A 27,926-nucleotide genomic window follows, 5' to 3' on the forward strand; every position below is an offset into this window, starting at 1 on the left:
CAAAGTGAGGTCACAGAAAAATATTGCTTACGTATGAGATTTTTTTTACAACTGAGCAACATTTTAACAAACAAAATGACCGTATTTATACTCAAAACTCTAAGGAAGCTTCCCAATTAGTCGACAGAGTGCAACGTGGGCACTATCCTACTTCAGTGATGGTTTGGTAGGCTATTTAGCTATGAAGGAGTGACTGTACCATACTTTTGTGAAAAAGGTATAAAAACATCGGCACAAGTGTATCAAGATACCAATCTTGAAAAAGTAGTAAAGCCCCTAAACAACACCATTGTCAATAACCAAGAATGGTCCTTCCAGCAAGACTTGGCGCCGAATTTGGAATCCCTAAAGCAATCCGTACGATTGGCAATGAAGTATTTTCCCATGGAAAGAGTGCGTGCTTCTATTGATAACTGGCCTCAACGTATATGACTGTATTAGCCCCTACGAATGAGCTTTTTATATTTTAAATTGTTTTATATTTATGTATTTAACTAACAAACTGTAAGAGTAATTAATGTTTTTTTTTATGGAATAGGAGAACAAACGAGCGTACGGGTCACCTGGTGTTAAGTGATCACCGCCGCCCACATTCTCTTGCAACACCAGAGGAATCACAAGAGCGTTGCCGGCCTTTAAGGAAGGTGTACGCGCTTTTTTTAAGGTACCGATGTCGTATCGTCCTGGAAACACCGCACAAGGAAGCGGAAATTAATGTTATTTGGAATGTTTAAGTATTTACGGCAAGACTAGGTACATATAAATAAACTTAATGATATATAGCCCATACTCCCTTAGAGTGCAATCTCGGAAACGTGTAGGAATATTTGAGCTGTGGGCATAGAGACGTATATTGTCCATAATCTGGACGTCAAGCTGGGAGGAAATGCAAACTGATGCAGACTCTAAAAAGAAGAAAGTTTTCCTATCTAGTCGAGTCCTTAGGCACTCGTGCTCCTTAATTTGATAATGATTCTGCTGTCTTGAAGAAAATCTGTTGGACGTAGGAAGAAGTTGTGCCTGTGCAATATCCGGGAACAGTCCGGAATCACGGACTGCCATCTTTCACTAGTTGTAGAGACACTAAAAGTAGAAGGAGATAGATCTCCGATACCTCAGTTCCAGGCATTGATATGTATTTTGTTTGTGGTAAGTCTTTACTTACCCAAAACTACACAGTTAAAAGAAGAACGAACCTGAGAGTTGAACAAAGCATACAAGATTTTATCAATGATACGTCACTCGAACGGTTGGCTCAGTTGGAAAGAGCGCTTGCACGGAACGCGAGAGGTCGCGCACCGTTCATCAAATTTTGTTTTTCAAATTTTATTTGTGTAATTAATCCCAGAAGCGAGGGTTATTACTTTAAAAACATAACAAATTGTTTAGATTTAAATCTATGAACGATGCGGGACTCGAACGCTAGAGGTCGTGGGTTCGAGTCAATTTCCTAATATGCAAATAGTGGGTTGTGCAGGTTATCAACTGTAAAGAAGATCCTGTTGATGAAGCCACAACCTCAGCGTTGAACAAGCAGACAAGATTTTATTAACGATACGTCACTCGAACGGTTGGCTCAGTTGGAAGCTCCCTCGCACGGAACGCGTGATGTCTCACATCGTTTTCAAATTTTATTTGTGAATAACTTCTTCTCTCTTCGCGTCTTATCTCTCAGAGCGCCATTTGTTTCCGAAGCGGTAGTGGTATCAAGTATATTAGAAATGACATCAAAAATTAAGGGAATCAATTTTGAGAAAATAATTGCCTTTTATGCCTTTTTATGCCTATTAATCCCAGAGGTGAAGGTTATCAATTTAAAAACATAGAAAATTGTTTAGATTTGAAAGAGCGACATCTCAAGTCAATTTCCTAATATGCAAATATTTGAGCAGGTTATCAGCTGTAAGTAGATACTGTAGATGAAGCTGAAAGATGAACAAATCATACAAGATTTTATCAACGATACGTCACTGGAACGGTTGGCTCAGGTGGAAGAGCGCTCGCACGGAACGCGAGAGGTCGCGGGTTCGAGTACCGCATCGTTCATTAAATTTTGTTTTCAAATTTTATTTATGTAAAAGAAGAAGCTAAAATATCATCATGGATATCTGGAGAGAATACTATTTTAAGTTATGGTGTGTGGTGAGATGGTATAAGTCGGTGGAAGAAGAAGGCAAACACATCTTCGGAACCCTCCCAGTGACAAATTCCGCTCGACCTAAGACTTAAAGATTCCATAGCATTAAATCACAGAAATAATAATAGTAAAACCCTTTATTTACAACCCTTAATTAAGTACAATGTTTCCTTACCTGACGAATCTAATCTAACATATGTTGAATCTAACTAGAGACCGGATTATGTGCTACAAAAAAAGCCCAAAATATGCATGCAAATATGCAAGTAAATTAGCTAAAATATGCACGAAAATCCGTAAAAAGGGCCAAAATATGGATAAAATTAAACAGGAAAAATAAAAAGTCATATTTTTAAATATATTTATTTTATTTCATAAAGGCTTGTACTGACATTCGTATTTGTGAAAAAAAAACTATTACAATATATCCCTACTTAGGTAACAATGAAATTTAAGATTTACCTTTAGACATATGTACTACTAAGTATGGTTCTAAATGTTCTGTAGACAAATAGTGCCTACGATCGCTTAGTAAATTTTTGTAAGCGGAAAAGGAGCGTTCTAAGTCTACTGAGGTTACTGGGCAGAATTTAAATTTGGGAGCAAAGTTTGGGCTTACTATGAAAAGCATCGAACGATGAGCGAGATCGAGCGTAAATATGCATTTTTTTTTCTGCATGCAACTACCGCTGAAAAGGTACTAAATATTCAAAAGCATATGCAATATGCATTTGCATATAATCCAGTCTCTATTTACACCGGTAATTGTTGGATGTCTTGCCTTTCCGCATACTTTCTACTTTTTTATGTCATCTTCCCATGTAAGACATGGTAAGTGACAGAAACACAACTGCTTTTTTGGAGATATTTAGCTTGGAACTTGGAACTTATTTACGCTTGCTACCAGCTTGTGAATTTTAAGGTAATGGCTGTCAAAAAGTTCAGGCCTGCTACGCTTAAAAAAAATAAAACACTAAACTTAACTTCGATACGACATGGGTACCTTCAAAAACAGCACGTACACCTTCCTTAAAGGCCAGCAACGCTCCTGTGATTCCACTGGTGTTGCAAGAGCTCCACTTCAATAAAAAACTAAAAAATCTAAAAAAACACCCATATTTCACAAAACAGCAATCGAGCCATACTCCGCAAAGTTCTCAGAACATCTTCACGTAGAGTCGACTCTACATAAATATTGAATCAGCGCTCGCAGCTAACTTAAGTGTTAAGTGTTTACTTATCACTTAACATAGATAATTATATAGTTCATTCCTTGCTTAATTATTACTGGTGGTTCACTCGTACAAATTAACTTCAGATTTATTAGCTTTCAATTATAAATCCCATTTATAAATGCATTTTCAAGACATCAGGTATTGTGAACTTAGCTAGTTTAATTACTGGGCAAATGAGACTTATTTTATATCTCAAGGTGACGAGCGCAGACGTGCAGATGTAACCCAAACTCAGTTTTTGGGTTTTTCTATAACCCTGAGCGGCACTGCATTGTAATGGGCAGAGCGTATCAATTAACATCAGCTGTACGTCCTGCTCCTCTCGTCCCTTTTTTTTTATAAAAAAAATAGCTGTACTTATTATATTATAATTAATATCTATCAATAACATAAAAATTAAACTTCAAGAAGACACTTCTGTCTACTGTGCTTCTGTCTTCTTCAAGTGGAAGTAGAAATTTCAAATTCAGAATAGAATTAGTGTATAAATCACAGAAAAACTAAAATATTTTGTAATTTCGGTCCAGTTTTCTAGATACATCGACTATGTAAATAATTTTATAAAAGTTAAAGAGATGAAACCTTGATTTTCTCATTTACAAAACCCCGTATAGACGATAAACCTTAGAGAAATTTATACGTGGCTAACACTGAAAATGTTTAGAACTGGCCAGTTAGAAACATTGCTAATGAAAACTTTTTTTTGAATTTCAATTTAAGAACTCCTTGGAAACCTAATGTAGTATATTGCATTCATTTGTCATTCGTTTTTGTGAATTGGCGGCAAATCTAAAACTCTTGTTACACGGGAAAATGAACCTAACGCGAGAAAATTTTCTGTCAATGATTTATTATGACTTTCGTTGTGGGCTTACTCAACAACAAAGCTATGAAAGGCTGCGATTAGCATTTCTTAATGAAGCCCCATCTCGTGCCAAGCGAGTTTTAGCGTGGACGTAGCAATCTTAATGATGATCCGCGTTAGGGAAGTCCTTTAACAGCGACTACTGATGATAGCATCAGTGCTGTGCGACGCATGATAGAGGAAGATAAGAGAGTGACCTATCAGCAGATACGGGCAAGCCTAGGCATTGGTATGAGTCAAGTTCAAAAAATATTACACGAACATTTAGGCGTCAGGAAGCTTTGTACCAGATGGATTCTCCAAACTTTAACCGACGACCAGAAACACCTTCGCATGGACTGGTGTCGCCAAATGTTAGATAAGTTCAACGCCGGTGACTCAAATGCTGTATTTGACATCGTCACAGGTGATGAAAGCTAGTTATATTGCTACGAACCCGAAACCAAAAGACGATTAGCTCAGTGGGTGTTTCCATTCGAGGATCGGCCAACTAAGGTAAAGAAAGATGATTGCCTGATTCTTTGGTCGGAAAGGTCATTTTGCGACAGTTGTGCTAGAAGATGGAAGGACAGTTACTGCAGACTGGTATGTCAATCGCTGTTTGCCTGTTGTGTTGGAAAAAATTCGACAGCAGCGCCCTCAAAGTAGGATCCTCCTTCACCACGACAATGCTTCAGCGCACTCCGCAAAGCGGACTGTTGAATATTTGAGTATTTCAGGTGTCGAGATAATGAGTCATCCGCCATACTGTCCTGGCCTGGCGCCCTGCGCACTTTTATTTATCCCCAAGAACTAAAGAAAAAATTCGAGGTATTCGCTTTACGAACCCTGAAGATGCGGTGAAAGCGTACAAAAATGCCATAAGGGAACCCCTGAGGAAGAATGGGCCCACTGTTTTTTACAGTGGTTCCATGCCAGCGAATGCGATTATGTGTAGAGAAGAGCGGAGATTACTTCGAAAAACAATAAAAGTATTGGCAATTTTCTACATTAAGCCGTTTTTCATTTTCTATACATTTTCAGTGTTACCTAGGTATGTGCATATTTGATCGAAATAGACAGAGCTATATCCAAGTAACACAAAAATATTTAAAAGATTTAATTATTAAATAGCATTTGATTTGTCCTCCTTTTCCATAAAACAACACTTGTTAACACCTTAAGTACAATGTTTCCTGCAAATAAAAAAAGATTTATTCGAAGACAAGTGGAGTGATTTATATATATGATGTTTTTTAAATTCTGTGAGAATAATGTAATATATTAGTTTTATTTGTATGTTTATCATTTATTAGTAGTAACTAGTCTGCGACAGAAATTTTTTAAATAAATAAATAAATATATAAAATTATGGTCGGCTATGTATTTCAACACATTTATAATAACACTAGCTGACCCAGCAATCGTTGTATTGCCGATATTAAAATCGCGATACAAAAGTAGCTGTTGATCGTAGATGGGTGAAAATTTGAAGTTGTGTGTATTTTTTAATACTGACTCATAATCAAACAAATTTAAAAATGTCAAAAAAATTAAAAAAAATTTGGCATGGACCACCCTTAACATTTAGGGGGATGAAAAATAGATGTTTTCAGATTTTTAGACCTACCCAATATGCACTCAAAATTTCATGAGAATCGGTCAAGCCTTTTCGAAGGAGTTTAACTACAAACACCGCGACACGAGAATTTTATATATAAGATATTATGCTCTAAATGTTATTTATTTTATGAAAATAGAATGAAAATAGTTGTACTTAGTGTTACTAACGCCACCTTGGTAAAGTTTTGAAATTGTTTCTTGTAAATAATGCAATCATTTTAATAAAATTATTATAAAATGGCTAATAGGGGTGCTCACAACAGTTTCAAAGGGTGGTATCATTTAGAAAGTCGTTTACGCAATAGGTGCACCAGCTTGACCTTAAGTTTCTTGGAAGCCTTGAGAGTGTGAACGCAAAAAATTACTTCAAAATTGGCAATTGCTTGAAATTTCGAGACACAGTATGCCGTCATGGTACTAGAGATAGCACTAGGAGGAGTATTGTCAAATAGCGGTTATACAATGGGGTCTCCTGCGACTTAAAGAGGATAACGCGCAAACCTTTAGTCTTCTAGAAGTTTAGCTGAACATTTTGCGTCATTCCGTGACACCTGGCCACCAGCGTCCTTTTTAAAAGGCCGGCAACGCTCCTGTTATTCCTCTGGTGTTGCAAAAGATGTGGGCGGTGGTGATCACTTAGCATTATGTGAACCGTACGCTCATTTGTCCAGTTCTTGTTAAAAAAATCTGTCTCAGATTAACTAAAAGAACCGGAGCCTACGGTCGGTCTTCGGTCAACTGTTACTCCTCTATATTGTATATTTGATTAAAAAGAGCGCAAAAAAAAGAACGCTGGAGGAGTTTCTTGCGCCGGTTCTTCTCTCTCAGAGCGCCATTTGTTTCCGAAGCGGTAGTCGTGTCTAGTTTATTAGAAATTGCATCAAAAAGAATTCTAAAGGAATTAAATTTTGCGAAAATAATAGCCTTTTATGCCAAGAAATGGCGGTCCATATGCTCTAATAAAGCATGGAGGTTATAGCAGTAAGCGTATAGTTAGCCATATCTGACCTTTTTTGGTTATTGAATTGTCTATATCCGTGACTTCTTTGGGGCCAAACTACCTGTGCCTACCTAAGCCTTTACGCGTGGAACGCAGAGCTGCTCGAATTGTCTAGGATCCAGTACTCTGTGAACAGCTAGATCAGATCATCACGGAGTTAAGAAGAGCTGTTTGAACTTATTCCTGCCGCCGAATTCATCCACGACACGGCAAAAATTACGATATCATCCTTACCATCTGTACCTATGTGTGGCGGTCCTCCACAGTGCTGTTTTCAAGAAACTTTCTGCCTCGTACAACCAAGCTGTGGAATGAGCTTCCTTGTGCGGTGTTTTCTGGACGATATATCTTCATATCTTCACAAATAGCGCGTACACCTTTGAAAAAGGTTGGCTACGCACCTGTGATTCCTCTGGTGTTGCAGGATGTGGGCGGTGGTGATCACTTAACATCAGGTGACCCGTACGCTGGATTATCCTGCTCTTCCATTAAAAAATAATTTAGATGGCTAGAATAAACCTGGAGTCACGTACTGAGCACAGGAAAAAAATGCCATCCTGCCCTACTCAAAGACGTCCAAAGAAAATAATTTGCTGAACAGTTTTTTGTTTAAGCTGTACTCCGAGCAGGGATCTGATGATAATATCTCAGGTCAGCTCGATGAACTTCCTAGTTCTGAATGCTAATTTAAATAAATTTACATTTAAATTTAATTTAAAAGAGACACCATACATTTCTTGCCACTTCTTCTCATTAGGAACTCTACTTTTTCGAGGAAGTCGTGTTTTATTTTACTTTAACTTTACAGAATTAGTTCTGTCAGATAGAACTAGTAACTGTTTCCATAAGAAACCGTCTCGTGAAGATAAAAAATCTCTACCGTTTGAAATACAGACACGGAAAGAAACACGAAAACATAAAATAGTTATACAAGCACAGAAATAACTATTCAAATGATAAGCAATATAAGTTTATAAAATGAAATGTCTTCCATATCCCTTTTTTATGACATTAAAGGACGAGACGAGCACGACATTCAGTAATTGATACGCCCTGCCCATTACAATGCAGTACCGCTCCGGATTCTCGAAAAACCCAAAAATTATGTGCGACACTACAATTGCGCTCGTCACCTTGCGACAATATAAGATGTTAAGTCTCATTTGCCCAGCAATTTCACTAGCTACGGCGCCCTTCAGACCGCAACACAACATTACCGCTTCACGGCAGAAAAAGGCGCCGTTGTGGTTGCCTATAACCCAGTCGGCATCCTGTGCAAAGGAGCCTCCCACTGGTAAAAATATCTATAACACATAGAGCTTCCTAAAGCAATAATATCATAAAACATAGATCTTTCAATATGAAGAAATATATAAAAATAAATGGAACTCGATTAAAAACATTATATCGTTATGCAAATCCATGAATTATCATTGTTTATGTTTAGTGCATCACTCAGCATAGCGCTAACAAATACGATTAAGACATTATCTGTATTCCACCATACGAGTGAGATGCAACATAAATACACCCGCATATAATTTGTACGGAAATAACTCCGCGTGCGAAGAGGACGGTGCGATTGAAATGTCAAATTCGACGCGCATAATGAGAAAGCCGTTATCTCGCTCGCACTTGACGCGTTACAGCCCCACTGTCTTGTTTCTGTCTCGTTTTGACGGGCAAGATTGAGATGAACGCGTGAGGCGTTCGGTCGACCCGCGCTATTACTCTATTGTCTCGCGTGAGGCACGGACGTGTCGCGGTGTCCCGATATTTTTAAATCGTGATCTTGTGAACTTTTCGACAAGTGTGACAATTATAATTTTTTTATGTGTTCATAAATAATTAATTCAGTGGCAGTGAAGTGTATTTGCAAATGGATTGCTGTATGTTACATGATTAACACTGTAAGTAGAGTAAACATTTAATAAAAATAGAGCCTGCATACAGTTGTTTTCGGGAAAGCCTTAAAACTTTCTGGACTGCAACTTTTTCGGGATTTTCGATGTGACAACTTTCGTTTCAGTTATCTTTGAACATGTGGCTCGAAATAACGTTTTGTACCTGCTTCGGTCAGATTGAGAAGGGATTACTTTTTGTAAGTTTAAAAACAAAGAGAACCCAACAGGCGACGGGAACCGTCCGGTGTTCTGATGTAGTCACGTTTTTAGTGTTTCTCTGGAATGGCTGGGATTTTTTTGATTTGCCTGCGACATATTTTTGATTTTCATAAGTCATGCAGTTGTTTTTAGAGATACAAAATAGTAATTTTTGATGTTAAATTCCTGATTAAAACTTTGGCATCAGTTCAATTACTCAAATGTATAATAATATGTTTATATATTTTAATATAAAATATTATATTATGTTTTGGTACGTTCATGTAAATATTTCATCGTTGTAACAGAGTTATATAAATCTGTGATATTTATAAAAAGTAAACAAGAGATTTACTAAAACTTATAAAAGCCTTAATCCATAAGTTTCAAGAGCTTAGACTTTAGACCTTCCCCGGATAGAAGCTTATTATAAATCTTAGTTGTAAGCCTAAAACCTTAATAACTTTTTATTCAAAGATAATCTTAACATCTACTTAACATTTGCAATTCTCTCTATTCAAATATTTTCATAGAAAATTAGTTATAAATTCAGTTAAAACACAAATTGAATAAGTAATATTTATATTTGAACTGTTACTGTGTAATCTATAACTTTGCCCAGTAATTATTCTTTGGATTTATATACAAATACTATTGTTTTTTATTATTTATTTAAAATTTAATTATCTATGTTAGGTCTTATTTCATATTTATTTTATTGTACACATTCGTTGTTAAACACCATTGTTAGAAACTTTTAAAAATGTTTCCACTTATAAATTTGAAAGAATTATTAAAGGATCCTTCATTATTGAAGGATTCTTCTAGAAATTAAATCAAGTAAATTCTTGAAGAGGGATAAGAAAACGCTACATGTGAATAAAGTGAATATTTTCAGCTTAAGTTAAACTCAAGACGCTTAAAAGCGCATAAGACCTCAATAATACCACCTTTGAGAAAATAGGATATTAATATTGTTATGAAGCCGTTACATATTTTACACGCTTTTTATTAGTTTCTCACCTGTATGTATGTTTGTTTGTAACTGACTCATTTGGGCGGGATTTTGACCCACTTACGGCCAGATTTCGTTCAAACTTCGTAGATTTATCGATGTACGATGACAATACATTAATTTGATAAAACTATTCCATTTTTCAATTTGCAAAATTAGATTATTGTTAAATATATAATTTTCATCTATGATAAGGCAGGAATTGATGTTAATTTTAAATTTTAACTATTATTTCAACCTTTAATCCATTTATCTAATACTAGGCAATTTTCGAATCTCAAAGAGAATTTTTAATTCAACATTGCAAATAATAGTTGAAAAAAATAACGCTTTTATAAATAAACCAAATCAAAAAGCGTGTTTTTTAGTTTTTATTTTTAACTAATTCTTATCTCATAAATGATCAAATATCGGCTTTTTAGTAATAAGTGTTATATAATAGCTGACCTAGCAAACGTTGTATTGCCGATATTAAAATCGCGATACAAAAGTAACTGTTGATCGTAGATGGGTGAAAATTTGAAGTTGTATGTATTTTTTAATGCTAACTCATAATCCAACAAATTTAAAAAAAAATGTCAAAAACATTTGCCGTGGACCACCCTTAACATTTAGGGGGATGAAAAATAGATGTTGTCCGATTCTCAGACCTATCCAATACGCACTGAAAATTTCATGCGAATCGGTCAAGCCGTTTCGAAGGAGCGAGAGTTTTATATATTAGATTAGTTTGAAATCCGGCCAATTTGATTTGCCATCTAAATTAAGAACTTGCTCTATATAATATCTCCGACACATAGTGCGACGGACAGATGGCCGGTGGGGCAGAAAAGTCATCGAATGGCGATCACTTACCGGAAGTTGGTTGGCCCCCCCACAATATGGACAGACGCCTGGTCAAAATCGCCAGAATATGTTGGACGAAGGCAGAACAGCACCGATCGTTGTGGAAATCTTTGGGGGAGTTCTTTGTCCAGCAGACTTGAGTGTACCGTTCTCTTGCCAGAATTGAATAATCAAAATATATAAGAATTTTTAGTTTCTCTCTTCATTAGAAAATAAATTTAAGCAACGCCTCTTGTAGTCAACTTTAAAACAAAGTATTGCATATAAGCTTTATTCTTGCCAGGGCGTGGGAACGAAATTCGTAAAGGACGTACCCATTTTCAAATAATTCCGTTTAAATATTTTTACAAATTACAACCAATTTTCCATCCTAACAAGCAATCAACTAACGAAGTTATCATTCGCAATTTTAACCAGAAAAGAATTAAGAAAAAATTAATGACAGGCAGTTAAGTTTTGATCAGACAATCAATAACATATTAAATCTTTTGATTTTTACGTCCGTGTCTAAATATATTATTACTCTATGGTATATGGGATAGGGCTGCGTTTGAACTTTAAATGCTTAGGGTTGTCAATGACATATATTTTGCAGATATTACTTTTATGCATCATAAATTTTGCAATGAAACTTTAGAAGTTACAAAAGTAATAGAAAAATAAGGATAGTTCTTAAAATATAATATCATGCAGGCGAACTAGATATATAGTCATACTAATAAAATGAAATGATACAGCTGTACATTATTTGTATGAATGAGTAATATAGCAGACGGATTTGAAGGATACCGAATTCTTCTTAACCGACTTCAAAAAAGTAGGAGGATCTCAATTCGTCGGTATGTTTTTTTATGTTTGTTACTTCAGAACTTTGAACTGGGTGAACCGATTTTCGTAATTTCTTTTTTTATTTGAAACCTGGTGCTTTTCGTGTGGTCCCAATTTGGTTCAAATCTGACAATGGCATCTATGAGAAAACCATAAAAGTCTTAAACTTGCTATAAGTAGTACAAATGGACGAATAACTCAACATCGCGCCAACCGATTTTGATGATTATTTTTTTATTGGAAAGGATATACTTCAAAGATAGTTTGGTGAGATTTTGTTTATTTTATATTAAAGCCTGAGCTCTCATTCAATTTGATTTTTGTCAGTAAGGAGAAAAAGCGTTCGTGTAATGTTAGTTATTTGCGAGTCGTATACGCACATGAAATTTTCCGAACTATTATAAAATATATAACAAAATACTTGTATTAACAATGTTCTTTTTAAATATCTTTGTATTTTTGGTGGGAATTTTGTTGTAAAAGCCACAGTTTTTATACTTACTCAGTGAAAATTTTAGTTATATTACTATTGAGGAAAAGCTCCTCCTATACGGATGGATGGATAGTGTAATCTTTATAATAGGGGTCCAGTTATTTACATACCCTTTTTCTTTATATTATGTCATACACATAATGTTCTTACCACGAAAATGAATTATACGGGTAATACCTCAGGGAACACCTGGTCGTGAAATATATCGCTTATCATTTCTGTAATCCTGGTAACCCCAGGATTGTAATACAATAGTAAAACAAATATGAAGAGGTTTAGAAATGTTATTTGGCTCTATACCTACTTTGCGATTCGCTTCTCTTTATCATCCCACTCCATTTTAATATCGCAAAATATTGTACAATGTATTGGCGCCAAAATGAGAAAACTCAGTGAACAATCATATAAAAATGACAGATTCCAAATTCAAATGTTATATTTTGTTTATTTTTAAATGTTACAGTATTCATGGCCAGACTTAGTATTATACAGAAACACTACGACTAGTTTTTGAGGCACCAACATTTGCTGTAGTTGCATCGTTTGTACAAATAGAATAATTATAATTCTTGTACTTTTGCAATGACTATACTCAGACTCAGGCCAATGCGTAAATTATACGATTCGAATGCAATACTATCAACAGCAAAGGAAATACTTAATTATAAACACGAACGGAATATAGATGATGAAATATTCCCAAGTTATGCTTTTAGAATCACTTAGTAAAAGTTTGAGGTCTTTTGAGTCTAAAAGTGGTTAAAAATGATTTTTACTGTTAAAATAAAGTTATTTTATATGGTATCATTTTAAGGACTTTGGATAATAATACTCTTCTTGCCATGGTGTTTTGAGGGTAGCATGACATGAGTATCTTCAAAAAAAATGGCGTCTTCCCTTTTGGTTGGGCACCCTTTAAATTATTCTGGTGTAGAGAGAAAGCATGCATGTGCATGTAAAAATCCGGGCAAGCGCGTGGCGAAAATACATACAACACTATGTACTTTTTAAACACCTTTGTAAAAGTAATATTTTTTTTTTTTTTTGTATGGCAGCCATTTTGAAAACCGCCATCTTGGTTCTTATTGTATATTAATAGGGTTAACATCTATTACCTTCTTGAAGGTTAGCCTTGTACCTTACATACATAGGACCTTATGTATCATAATAAAATATTTGTAATATATATATATATATATTGAATGTTTTATCTCAATCCCATATTTGCTGCACTAGGCTTAGTATCTCAATTTACTTAAGTAAATAAAAAATATAGACAAATATTTAAAAAAAAGACTGAAGACTTTATGAGTATCTTAGATGTATCAATTCACATACACTGTAAATTATAAAAGGTATGAAAACAATTTAATCAATAAACAAAATATTAATTTAAAAAATAACGACAAAATCAGAGTTCTCTATGAGAGAATCATCCTGCCACTATAAGAAGCGCCTGTTCATGAGTATGACGCATTGACCAGCAATCGTATCCCTTCACCGTATTCTAGAGAAATGAACGACAAATAGAAGCTATAATTCAAAAGAATCACATGCTAAAAATATAATTAAAAACATTTTAATAATAAATTTATTAGCAGTGACAGCCCTAACGAATATGGTTAGGTCGATGACTGAGTCGATTGATGATCAACATAGTTGATTAAGCAATTATCAAAAGTTTCTCGTTCATATTGTAATCTAAATACTTGTATTGTTTTTTCACGATCGAAACAAGTATTTGACTCGTGTTTTTGGCGAATATATAATTATAAATTGTGCAGTACAAGTACAAAATATAAGATATAAGCAATAACTGTTGATTCTCATTCTTTTACACGTTTATTTGGGAATCAAATATCATGACATACCTTTTAAAACTAGTAATAGATTCTTGCATATAGTCTAACGGTCGTTCCCAATATACTATCTACAGATAGGGATAAATTACTACCTTCTGCTGTCAGTAATTAGCTGTCCCAATAAGCCCGATAAGTCATTTATATCGCCTTATATTGGGACGCGTGAATTGCAATTTCCATACAAACTTCTATCGTTGTTAAGCTATATGTCCTCCCATTGACAGACATCGTGTACGGATAAGGTGAGTTACCGTCGATAAGTTTATTGGGACAGAAAAGTCAACGATAGTTACGATTTATATCTCAAATAGGCCACAACCGGAGATAGACTGTATATTGGGAGCGGCCGTAAGACGTTTAACATAAAAAAAGTGCATAGAAGTGAAAACTTAGAACTTTAAGTATTAAAATTGGAAATCTCATGATGTCTAAAAACATTTCACTAAAACCATTCAATTTTATTTATAAGATATACACAGCACTAATGTTGCACTATACGTCAGCTGTATAGCTACAGATATACTGCTATAAGCATTTCGGTGTCGCGAACTCACGAGATTTCACCCATCTAAAAAGTGTCTAACTACATATATTTAAATTTATTTATTTATCGCGTGCGCCAGTCATGAGCATGTCGCTGAGGCGAACCCATAAGATTTTCCTCTACCAACACTTTTTTAGAGAAGTTTTCACTGCAAAAATAATGAACGAAGAGGTAAGGCTGATCACTTGGAGTGATCATCTTCAAGTTATCCTTCGAGTTATGTAAACAATCCGTTCACTTATTATTTGTAACTTCGAGAACCATCTATTACCCTAAACTTGACCGTGAGATAAAAATCCCATATGAAATGCTGTCTTGGAAATTGACAATTAACATTTGTATGATAACTATTGTAAACTGTGTTTTATTACTGATCGAGCAATGTTAATTAACTCTTCTGTTGCCTGACGAATAGAGCCTTAAAAACGTATTAAATTTCTAATGGAGACTGTATTCGATATAAAACATTCTTGGGGGCTGTACCAAGTACTACAAATATTATTTTTGTTAGAGATATACCCAGGCCTTAAGCTCTTAATAGGAATGAAATTTTAAGAATTTGTAAGGCCTTAGAAATAAATTTGGCATAAAGTTATACCTGAGAATAAGCCAAGAATATGTTTAATGTTGACTATATCGCTGACAACACTGCCAATACAATGATAATTCTGAAGTTAGCAGTGTGAGGCTCCTTTGCACAGGATGCCGGCTAGATAATGGGTAACACAACGGCGCCTAATTCTGCCGTGAAGCAGAAGTGTGTAAGCATTACTGTGTTTCGTGAAGTTAGTTAGTGAAGTTACTGGGCAAATAGACTTGACATCTTATGTCTTAAGGTAACGAGCGCAGTTGTAGAGCTGCTCAGAATTTTTGGGTATTTCAAGAATCCTAATCGGCACTGCATTGTAGCGGGCAAGGCGTATCAATTACTATCAGGTGAACGTCCTGCTCGTCTCGAAGATTATTTTCAAAAAAGTTTTCTGAATATCAAGCAGCCTTGTGAATAAACAAACGTAAGCAAAATGTCTATTTGTTAGCATTTTGCATATTCTTGGTTTATTTAAAGTATTAAATTTATATCAATTAAGATATCTAGAAGAAGAAAACAGTTCTTGATCTTGAGTTAAACTAAGTTTAATCAGGAAATAATTTATAAGTATGATACTAATAATTTATTTATTGGAATAAAAAAATGGTATTTATAATTGCTATATTCATCCATAGAATGAACTCTCCACGTCATAGTCTAGCTTGCTATTGAAGCGGTTTTTTTAGAGTTCCTAGTAAGGTTGCCAACTCTTTGACGGCCAAAAATAGTTGTTCTAAAATTTTTACCCACAAAAAATAGTAGATAACGAAAACACGAAAAAAAAAATAAAAGATTCCAGAATAGGAACCTACTTTATTACTTAAAAGAATATTTTTCTGCTACTTTACGCCTTTATTATTAAATTTGTATTTTTAAAGAATTTCGTATAGCTATTTTTGCATTTTAAATTTAAAATTACCACTATGTAAATGAGCTTTCATTAATTTTAGACTTTTAGAAATAAGGCATTGTTTGTAACTAATTCAAGTAGGCTACATAAGATACATAATAGCTTTAAGGTTAAACGTATACACTCTTATAATTAAGTCCCATCCACTGTTCAGGCATTATTTATAAATAAATTTAAACGTTTTATTAAAAAATGTCTCTGTCGTAAATCCTACTACTCCACAGCTGAATATCTAAGTGATCCGACAGCCTGGGACGAGATTATGATTATTTTATAGCAATAGCAATGACGATACAATATTGTATATTTGATTAAGAAGAGCTTATTCTCTCTCATAGCGCCATTTGTTATCGAAGCGGTAGTAGTGTCTAGTATATTAGAAATGACATCAAAAAGAATTCTAAAGGAATCAATTTTGAGAAAATAAATGCCTTTTATGCCTTTTTTTATAAATTAGGGCTGGCAACTAGTTTCTAGGCATGCGTTGATACAACTAAATATTAATGCAATTACGAAAACAATTGAGCAACAGTTCAAGTTGTGTTCCATGCGTAACATCACCAGATAATACGTGAACAAAAATATTTGTTAAGTCAGCGCACGGGAGCGGTACGAATGGACCTCAACAAACAAAAAACTGTCGACAGAGCCATCTTCTGGGGTAGAACTAATTGGCCACAGTAAAAAGTGTTATTTGTTGTCGAAACTATTTGATTGAACTGTGACAAAAACTGTGTTTAATTTTCGGAGTTGATTTTAGATGAATATGTCCGTTCGACAGAGTTCGATTTTGATATTGAAACTGTTTTATGATTTTTTATGTGATATTTTTTTGTATTTGTAATAACAGAATTTCGGTGCAACGGTAAATTAGAATTTTTCAAGGATTACGTCAGTTTATATTTGTTGTATAGATGATCTAAGTGATTCGCTTATTTACGCCTTTTAAATGGTAATTTAAATAAGAACTAAATTTTATCTTAAAACGACTGCGGAAATTAATGGCTATTTCTGCCGTGAAGCAGTAATGTGTAAGCATTATTGTGTTTTGGTCTGAAGTGCGCCGTAGTCAGCGGAATTACTGGGCAAATGAGCTTAAACATCTTATGTCTGAAGGTGACGAGCGCAGTTGTAGTGCGGCTCATAGTTTTTGAGGATTTCTAAGAATCCCGAGTAGCACTGCTTGTAACGGGCAAGGCGTATCAATTTAACGTCCTGCACGTTTCGTCCCTTATTTTCATAAAAAAAAATTAAAATTAAAAAAAAATCATAAAATTTATTAATGTTCACACTAATCATCTCATAATGTTCACTGTATGTACTTATAAATATATGTAATCCATTGTTCAGAAGAAATACGTTCTACAACTTGCTAACAAGGGCTTAAAAAAATGAAGAGTGGCCGAATTTGTTGAACAATGGGCCCAAGTAGGGCTCAGGTAGAATAAATTCTATTGTTGGCTGTCATTAGGACGTATGATCCTGAATTCCATTGTATAAAGAACCCTGGCTTGGTCCAAACGTGCCTGCTTCTTGTACTCAATAAGAGAAACTGGATCAAAAGAATTAAGTTGAGTATTCCCGAATACATTTCTTATTTATTCAAGTCAAAACTTCTTTAACGGCGTTGAGCACTTTTCTAGGGATGGGTATAAAATGTTAAACTCGCGTCAGGACACGTGGCCTGATCGACAACTCGTAAGGAAGCCGTTGAAATTATGGGTGAAAGATTTATACTTCTAAATAATTACAGTTCGGCTATTTCAACTTAATGATCATACGGGCCAGTGGTAGAATCATTGTGATTGCGAAGCCGAAACACTGCGAGGTCGAGATCGAATTTCAGCCATGAAATATTTTTACAGTTTTTTATGGATGAAAGCTGATTTTCTGGGAGATAAACTTTTCAATGTAAAATAATTGTCATAGTTCTGAAGTGTTAATTTTTTTCTGTAATATTAATTGTCATTTTTGTGTATGGCATGGTATATACGCAATAAATGAATATTGTATTTTATATATAATATTAAAGTTTGAAAATGATGACATTCTGAAGGTGGATGAAACACCGTCACTGACCTCTACTATATACCACTGGACTGGCGGCTTTCAAAGTGCTTTTGTGCCTGTTTGATATTCTCCATTTTGGCGCTGTTGGCCAAGTAGCGAGAGTCTGCGGTACTAAAACTAGTGATGACAACCTCAGCAAACATTGATAGATGGAGGGAAACTATTTATAAAAAAAAATGTGTAGTTTATTACGTTGATTCTAGATATAAATAGCATGGAAAACGAACGAAATTAATTCAAAATGCAAAAATACTTCAGAGTATTGTACGTTCCTTCGCAGCCATTTATATTATACGTCAAACTTAGTTCTCTAGACGCTCGCAAGTGGCGCTATAGGCACAAAAAATTTGCTGTCAAACATAATATGGAACAGCCTGTCCAGTGGTTTTTATACATAGAGGTCGGTGAACACCGTCCACAAATGTAGGGGCCGGGAATTGTCAATCGCACATTTCTGCCTCAGATTTTGAACCTCTCGTTACTAAAATGTTAGCCGAGTAAATCACTATGAACCTAAGGTACATGTGTTAATAGATTTATATAAAAATATTCAAATAAGGTATTAAAAATAACAAAATCAAATATCACTCAAATGGACTTAAAGCTTATGTTAAAACATTTCAAATTAAAATAAAGCGACCGTACGACTTCCGTTAAATATGAAAGCCGTGAATATGACAAAATTGAATTTATACGAAACATAAGAACAAATTTTATTCATAGACCCAGCCGAATATATTCTCTCCATAATCGATAAATCATACACCGGCTTACGGGAATCGATTACAAGGCCTTCTCGATGTTACAACTCGATTGGATTCGAAAAAGTTCGATCAGATATCGGGGCTTATACAACAATTTTGTTCCGTTAAAATTAATGACTCAACTCAAATTTATACCTGGATTGATAACTCCATTAGACATATGGAATTAATGAGTTGGTTGGTTAGTAGTAACTACGAGATTTTGGTTGAAATCTACCAATGTTAAATAGTTTTAAATTTTTACCAGTGGAGGCTTCTTTGCACAGGATGCCGGCTAGAGTTTATGAGTACCACAACGGCGCCTATTTCTGCTGTGAATCAGTAATATGTAAGCATTATTGTGTTTCGGTCTGAAGCGAGCCGTAGCTAGTTAAATTAATGGGCAAATGAGACATAACATCTAATGTCACAAGTTGACGAGCGAAATTGTAGTGCTGCTCAAAATTTTCGGGTTTTTCAAGAATCCTGAGTGACATCACATTATAATGGACAGGGCGTAATTACCATCGGCTGAACGTCCTGCTCGTCTCGTCTCTTGGTGTCCTATTTGTTAAGTCTTATTTGCACAGTAATTTCACTAGCTACGGCGCCCTTCAGACCGAAATACAATAATGCTTGCACATTACCATTGTGGTACCCATAATCTAGGCGGCATCCTGTGCTAAGGAGCCTCCCACCGACATAGTATTTACACGCACGACACTTGGGCAATATCTAATTTTATATAAATTACTTTTCATCCTTTAAACCTTAGGTTCTCAAAGTGGGCGATAACGCCGCCTTGTAAGCGTTTGAGACTTTCGGGGGGGTAGTAGAAGACCCAGAGAAAATTAGGGGGCATTGAGATGGCGCAGATGGGGTGTGGGTAGATTAAAATATATAGTCTAAAATGGCAAAAAAATACACGAATATACTCTAGAAATAAACATATTCTCAAAGTGGGCGGTGAGCAAAATAAGGTTGAGAAACTATGCTTTAAACGAACTGGTGAAGGCTGCTTCCTTATCGAATCCCCTACTAATAGGTAGGTATATTATATAATCAGCTTTCACCAATAATTCTGTTTGACCCTTGAAGATAATGACTTGATCGAAATCCTTACCTGCCCTTGACAAGTCTATTTAAACAAACCTTTTTTCGATCCGTGAAACTGTGGCCCAACAAAACACTCTTTGTGTCGGCTTTAATGATTTTTTCGTCACAATTTACCAATTTTGTCGGTCATTCTGCGAATGGCGAGGTATTTAGTACCTGCAGAAAAAACGGCACAGTGTGTCGCTGTCAAATGGGGTGTTATTTATAGTGCGGACGTGAAGAGGTGATACGGAGAGTTATTAGTGGTATTCTGGGTCGATTTTTTATATATCAAGCTGCAATTGGTATAAAGTAGTTGGGTTTAATTGTTGGTTGGTATTCATAGGAATAATGGTACCTACAGTGTTCCCTCAAATATGTGCAAGGGAACGATGGCTGGTTCATGCGTCAACTCTTGAACGGTTGCTGCTTGTGGTGCCAGGTCGACCTGTTATAGTTAATAAATCATTGTATGTGTTGGATGCAATTACTAATTATGACAGTAATCACGACCATCATATGTACGAAGCATCCACACAAATATTGTTTATAATATAAGATAATTTATATTTATACAGTTAATTCTTTATTACTTTTTATGAAATAATTTATATTATTTAAACACGACTCATAAATTGGATGCAGCATTTAACAAACTGATTGGTTATCTATGTATTTCAGCCACTGTAAAATACTCCATTTGATTAAAAAGAGTGGCCGTTGAGTTTAAAAAATAAAATAAATAAACTTTATTCAATTAGGCTTAAACTAAGCGCTACTAAATAGTTACTACAAATATTTCTTATAAATTACTGAATTTATCATATGTTTGTAAAAAGTTGAGAAACTCAACGGCCACTCTTTTCAGAATCTTTAATAGAGGATTTAAAGCATGGGTGTAGATAAATTATTAAAACACGACTCATATATTAGATGTAGCACCTTACAAACTTATTTGTAATTTATGTTACAGCCATTGTAAAATACTCTATTTGATTGAAAAGAGTGGCCGTTGAGTTTCTCAACTTTTATACATGATATTTTTTTTGATAGATAGATTTATAAAGGATTCATATTATGGGTGTAGATAAAGTCTTGTATGCAACTGTTGATAATTAGGTATTAAAACACTCATGTGATACTTTTAAACACACATTTCTGTTTCAATACCCCTTATTACACAACAGTTGCATAAATAACTATAGTAAGAATATATAGTTTACAAAATGTTTAAGTAAGATAAATCCCTTGTTCCATAAAGAGGGATATATAATAAATCGTAGTATTAAACAATCGTTTAGCCTGTTTGTTTGAGCACGTTATCTGGAAGACGTCTGGCTGACAGGAAGCCCCTGTTAGCCCTCGTCACAGTGACAGCATGATCTCCTGGTCCTCGTTGGTATGATTGTTTGATAGTCTTATGAAATTGATACTCCGTTTAAGCTACAGACTATTTGAATATGTTTATATTTATACGTCTACATTTTTTATGACAGTAAGGGACATGACGAGTAGGACGTTCACCTGATGGTAATTGACACGCCTTGCCCATTACAATGCAGTGCAGCTCAGAATTCTTGAATAACCCAAAAATTCTGAGCTGACAAAGATGTTAAGTCTCATTTGCCCAGTAATTTCACTAGTTACGGCACCTTCAGACCGAAACACAGTAATGCATACATACGGTAGAAATAGGCGCTGTTGTGGTACCCATAATCTAGCCGTCATCCTGTGCAATGGAGCCTTCCACCGGTAGATAGAGACTCTTGCTGCTAAATAACCGAAGAAAACAGGCCAGGTATATTATTTTAGTGTGTGTGACAAGCTACGTTTTACACTCGCGATTTGTATATCACTTAGTGTGCGTGAATTGCACAAAATAGAGGTTAACAATCAACCTCAATATTTTTCGAAATTTTCACAGCTGTCACAGCCTCTCTAGACATATAAATGATCTAAGATATAAAGTATCAATACCTAAAATCTTAACTGTTAGTTTAAAAAATATTCTCTATATTACATTAAGGTTTTTATTGATTTACCTATCGGTGTTTCATTGATTTCAAAAAATTCTTTAGTCTATATTTTTTTTAATTATTTTTCTATTGCACATGGAATGTTACAAATATCTTAACACCTGGGTGCCTAAAATGTCTAAAATCTTGGCGTTTCATTATGATAATTTATGGATGGAAAAATTTCGCACACTGCTCAAAATCATTCGTCTGTGGGCAGTAAATTTTGTAATAATGATAGTTCTTTATTAGTATTGATCCATTGCGTACTGCATAGCTCATATTGTTAGTTTCAACATTACCGAGAAGCACGATCGATACATTTCCAAAAATCAACATAGCCATAAAGGTTTTCATCAAACAAGTCCCATACCGTCAAAACCAAATACATTAGTCCTAAGCTGAGGTGATAACAACAGTTTGCTTCAGCACTTAGCACTGCCTCGCTAGCTACTGAGTGAGCGTAATGAGGACGAGCGGCTAGAAAAACGCCAAGAGTTTTCACCGCTACACATGGTCACTTGTAATACAAGACAAGATAAATAACACGAACGTTGATTATAATTATAAAAGAAATGAAATTATATTCATTACTACATATTTGATTTTCAAAGTAGTATTAATGTATTGCTTGTACTTACAACCTAAGTTAAATATCATCTGGATGTGTGGCGGTCCGCCACACTGCGGTTTTCAAGGAGCTTTATTCCACGTACTACAATGCTGTGGAATGAGCTTCCTTGTGCGGTGTTTCCGGGACGATACGACATGGGCACCTTAAACTTTAATTTGTCCTCCTTTTTCATAAAAATAAAATATTGTGGAAAGTGGGTGCTCTATTTTACAAATTTTATTTGTTACTTACTCTAACAATATTATATTAAATTACTCTGCCTGACTTGACAGTTCAGTATAACTAAATATGTTTAAGATAAACAAATTTTTGAAATGTTCCCTTAAATAAAACTCATAGAAAGCTACAATTTGCGAAAAATAGTCAATTATTTCTAATATCATCATTAAATTGAGCGTTTAAAAGCCGCCTGCGCACGTGCCGTTCTCTCTACACCAGCATCGTCCATATTTAGAGAATATTATCTTGATACAGTAATTCTGAGGATTACCAACATCCGGTGAGCGTGAGGACCGGTCTATGTGCAAGGGTGATATATTTTGAATTCCACGAGACTATTAAACATTAATTTCTTTATTTACCGAAGTAGCCTGCCCTAACCTATAAAAATATCTATATACAAATATGTCAATAGTATTTACGTGTCAGCTTCTATTATTAAAATAACAGCTTGTTATTAAATGCATATTTGAAAACCATTTTTTATGACAATAAACGAGACAAGCAGGACGTTTAGTTGATGGTAATTGTTACGCCCTGCCCATTACAATGAAGTGTCTGCCAGTATTCTTGAAAAACCCAAAAGCTCTGAGCGGCAATACTATTGCGCTCGTTACCTTGAGGCATAAAATATTAAGTCTCATTTGCCCAGTAATTTCAGTAGCTACGGCACCCTTCAGACCGAAACACAAGCTTACACATTAGTGCGTCACGGCGTAAATAGACGCCGTTGAGGTACCCATAATCTAGCCGGCAACCTGCACTAAGGAGCCTCCCACTGGTAAGAGCTTACAGCGCGGCATAGCTAATTTAACTCAATAGCTTTGTTCTCCCCAAGTTTGCTTAGCGGTCGTGTAAATCGTGTGTATGTGTGAGTGCGTCGATTCGGGCACAGAAAGTATGCGGCACTGCGTTGTAATCGGCGGAGTGCATCAATTGCCATCAGCTGAACGTCCTGCTCGTCTCGTCCCCTATTTTCATAAAAAGCGTCGTCAATTTTTGTATGTACCAACCATAGCACTCCGCCCAGACGTAGGTAAATTACAAGGAGACAAGCTAAGTAACGCTACTGTGTCTATTTCTTGTACTGTGGGCAAAGTCACTATCTACGGCGCCTTTGAAACACAATAATACTTGCACACAACAGATTCACGGCATATGAATGCACTGCTACACCCACCTGATTCCTGATTCTCTTAAAACTAATCGGCTAATGAAACCGAATCTAATAATTGTTTCCCATAATTATATTTGTCTCCCAGCGCCTTTTATTACAAGTCAGGCGCCTCGATTCGTCACGTTGGGGCTTAACAGGTGATAGTTTTATTTTTATTTGTTCTGAAAAGCCGACTAACAACCTCAAATATATTCAATCACTTTCTTTACTGTCCTTGAAAAATTATTTGCGTCTTTCTAATAAATTAATTACAATTTTTATTTGAATGATGGCGAACTCCACACAAATTGTGACGCCCCTAATCTAGATATACTTATAATTAATGGAGAGCCTTGTTTTTCCTTATATAACTATATATAATTGTTTTTTATTTATCTCGTGCGCCAGTCATGTCAGTGACGCGAACCCATAAGATTTTCCCCTACCAAAAGTGCCTACGCGGCTAAAGAATTTTTCAGTTCAAAAAATACTTCTATCTATTAAATGATGTACTTTTGTAGACCATAGCTATCTCAATAATATGAATCCTAAGACTCCAACTAGATACCGCACTACCTAAGAACAATAGCTTTTTTATTACGGCAACTGTTAGTTGCTTGTGCGCGTGGCATCTTGACACTCAATGGCATCTTTCAAATTTTGTAACATACGCTTCGTGGTATTTTACATTGATATAAATAACATACAAAATACTTACTGATGATACGTGATCCCAGTGTCTTTCTTATTTCTTGTGGTATTATTTTTACAAAGTTTTAGTTCGCAACCCGGCATTTTAGTTGAGCAAAGTTTAACAGAACATGTGGCATGTCAACGTCATACATTTTTCGAGACAGGCTTGAGTACGACCACTTGAGCGTAGTTGATGCACTTTGCGACTACCCCTGCGGTATCTAGTTGGTGCGCAGCGGCGACCAATCCTTAATCTAAGTATGTATCATACTAAAATAGCAATTTAACGCATTCAACAAAGTAATGACGACGCGATATCAAAATAAACTTTAATGCATTATATCGTAACGAATAAATTCACTACAATTTCACTTCCAAAGTAAATAGTACAAAAAACCTGTTTTTACAGGAATGTGAGTAGGCGTCGGTTTCGATTCCCGCGTCCATGTTATTTGGATAAGTAATGTTAAGTTAAAACATTTATTTTAAGTTACCGATTAAGTTGTATCGGATTAACGATTTTATTAAATGCAGGTGTCTCAGAGATATTGTAACTTTGATACGCGTAATGGTATTGAAGTTTAACCGCCGACTTTCTTAATATAAGGTGATCACTTTTATCTTACTTTTACGTTCAAAATTTATCTTGTTAGATGTTTATCTAATCAAATTTAAATTTATATATGTTTCGGTAAAGACCAGTAAATAAAAAGAAGTGTGTGTGTACTTATGTATGCAAATACATAAGTACACACACACTTTTTACGTACATTACGTACATACAATACATTACGTACTTATGTATGTAAGTTATACTTCTTTGCCCTAACAAAGCAAAAATCATTTATTAGTTTATGTGCTATTATTATAGTATACTTTAGTTATTTTCATAGTATTATGTCCTATGGTATATTGTTATGGGGCAGTGCGGCCGATATTAATACTATCTTTGTGCTGCAGAAGAGGGCTATTCGCGCGATTTATAACCTAGCTCCTAAAGAATCATTAAGAAAAAAATTTAAAGAAATAAACATTTTGACTGTTGCTTCTCAATACATTTTTGATAATGTTTTGTATGTTCATAAGCACATTGAGGAATTTTCTAGAAACTGTAACATTCATAATGTTAACACGAGGAACAAACATAAACTTGTTATGCCTACTACTCGGTTGGGTCGAGTTAGTAAGTCTTTTGTTGGGCGATGTATATGCTTCTACAATATGATCCCAGAAAATGTACAAAACAAATGTGTTACGAAATTTAAAAGAATTGTTAAAAAACGTTTGTGTGGGAAAGGTTATTATAGCATAAACGATTTTCTTAATGACACCACGGACTGGGAATAAAGCGAACACCCTCAGGCTCTTTAATTATAAATGTTTATTGTACGATATTACATTGTAATCCATATTTTATATTTAAAAAAAAAAGCCCGCTGAGTTTCTTCCGCACATTCTTCTCAGGTCTGAGGCAGTCTCTTTTGAATGTGTGGTAGATTTTGACGTTCAATAAGTGTATTAAATCCTATTTTGAATAAAAATATTTGAATTTGAATTTAAATATGGACACATTTTGCGCTCGTCACATTGAGACAAGATGTTCAGTCTCATTTGCCAGGTAATTTAGCTACGGAGCAGTTTCAGACTAAAACACAGTAATGTAAGCATTACTGCATCACAGCAGAAATAGGCGCCGTTGTAGTACCCATAATTTAGCCGGCATCTTGTGCAAAGGAGCTTCCCACTGTTACTGTCTTCTCTAATGGGGCGTTTTTTAATTTCACTTCCCATAATCTCTTGTCACACCAGAGGAATCACAACAACTTAGCTGTTATGCTCGTTTATTCTCCTCTTCAAAATACATAAACCACGATACGAACTCGCGATCCCTTGTTTGCAAGGCATTAGCTCAACTAAACGGGCGGTTCGAGGCTAAAAACTTCTCACAAGTAAAAATAAATAAATCTTAATATGAACTCCGTTATTAGCCCTTTGTATAACACAATAATAATGTACCGTCAGTGAAACCTCTAATTAAGACTTTGTTTTACGACCCAATGAGTAAGACTCGCGCTTATGTTTATTAAGTTATATTTATACACCTACGCATATTTATATAAAAATACTTCAATAAATGCGTAGAGACGTCGCTTCATTGTGTGTCTTCTACCGCATTTATCACGGGGAGTGTTCCGAAGAGCTGTTTCACCTGATTCCTGCCGCCGAATTCAACCTTCGCATGACACGCCAAAAATTAGGATATCAACCGCACCATCTGGATGTGTGGCGGTCCTGAATGCTGTGGAATGGGCTTCCTTGTGCGGTGTTTCCGGGACGATACGACATGGGTACCTTCAAAATCAGCGCGTAACACCTTCCTTAAAGGCCGTCTACGCTCCTGTGATTCCTCTGGTGTTGCTAAAGAATGTGGGCGGCGGTGATCACTTAACACCAGGTGATCCGTACGCTGGTTTTGTCCTCCTTTTCCATTAAAAAAATTATCATTGGGAGAATGATATCAGTTCCTATGAGGGTGTAATTTGTACAATGTAGTTTATTATTTTTAAGTAATTTTGCTCACTTCTGGGATTAAATTGGACATCCATGGTACCTACTTTACTTGGACTTGAACATTCAAAATAGTATCATTTGAAGTTTTTATAATCTGCTTACTCCACTTACATTTACACATCGCTTTGTTTGTATCAGATTGTAAAAATTAAGTTAAATGCTAACCCCCTTATTCATAATAGTCTGCTAACTTAAAGCATTGCTAATTCTCACTCTGTCTTCTTCTATTGACCTAAGTCAGAATGAGAAAAAACACTCCTAAGCGGCTGTTTAAAGTTAGCGGACCATTATGAATAAGGGGGGTAAAACCGTAAATATAGATTTAAAAGTGTGGCAATGAGTGTCTTCTTCTTATTACAGCTACATTTCAATTAAATCCCTAATATGCAATTTTTATATCGGAAATGCATATGCATTGAATGAATATGCAAACGTCATCAAAAATTTTTTCATTACAAATGCATCTCCATGCCTTTCTTTTAGTTCTAACATAGTTAAATTCACGAAGTATTTTACGTACCAAATGCGCTATATTCTTCAAAGTAAAGTAACAACTAACAACTAGTGTATTTAAAAAAAAATGTCATTTTGTGAAGAAGGATTATGAGTACTTAATATTATATGCAGAACGTAATTGTGCCTTTTGTCAATCTCCTATTGTTGAAGAGATGACAGCTTGCTTACAATAGGATGGATTTGTGA

The 27,926-nt window shown here is 35.2% G+C and overlaps 1 protein-coding gene across 2 annotated transcripts in view; it reads left to right on the plus strand.

The window, feature by feature from the left end:
• Positions 1-8,586: 8,586 nt before the first annotated feature.
• The window catches only part of LOC126974766 (transcriptional activator cubitus interruptus), a 148,358-nt gene continuing 129,018 nt past the window's right edge, over positions 8,587-27,926 (plus strand). For both annotated transcript variants that reach the window (XM_050822428.1, XM_050822429.1), the window contains exon 1: positions 8,587-8,749. The gene's annotated coding sequence lies outside the window, so the exon portion shown is untranslated. The remainder of the gene's footprint in view (positions 8,750-27,926) is intronic.

The sequence above is a fragment of the Leptidea sinapis genome, chromosome 33 (genome assembly GCF_905404315.1).
Source record: "Leptidea sinapis chromosome 33, ilLepSina1.1, whole genome shotgun sequence".
In the NCBI taxonomy this organism is placed as follows: Eukaryota; Metazoa; Arthropoda; class Insecta; order Lepidoptera; family Pieridae; genus Leptidea; species Leptidea sinapis.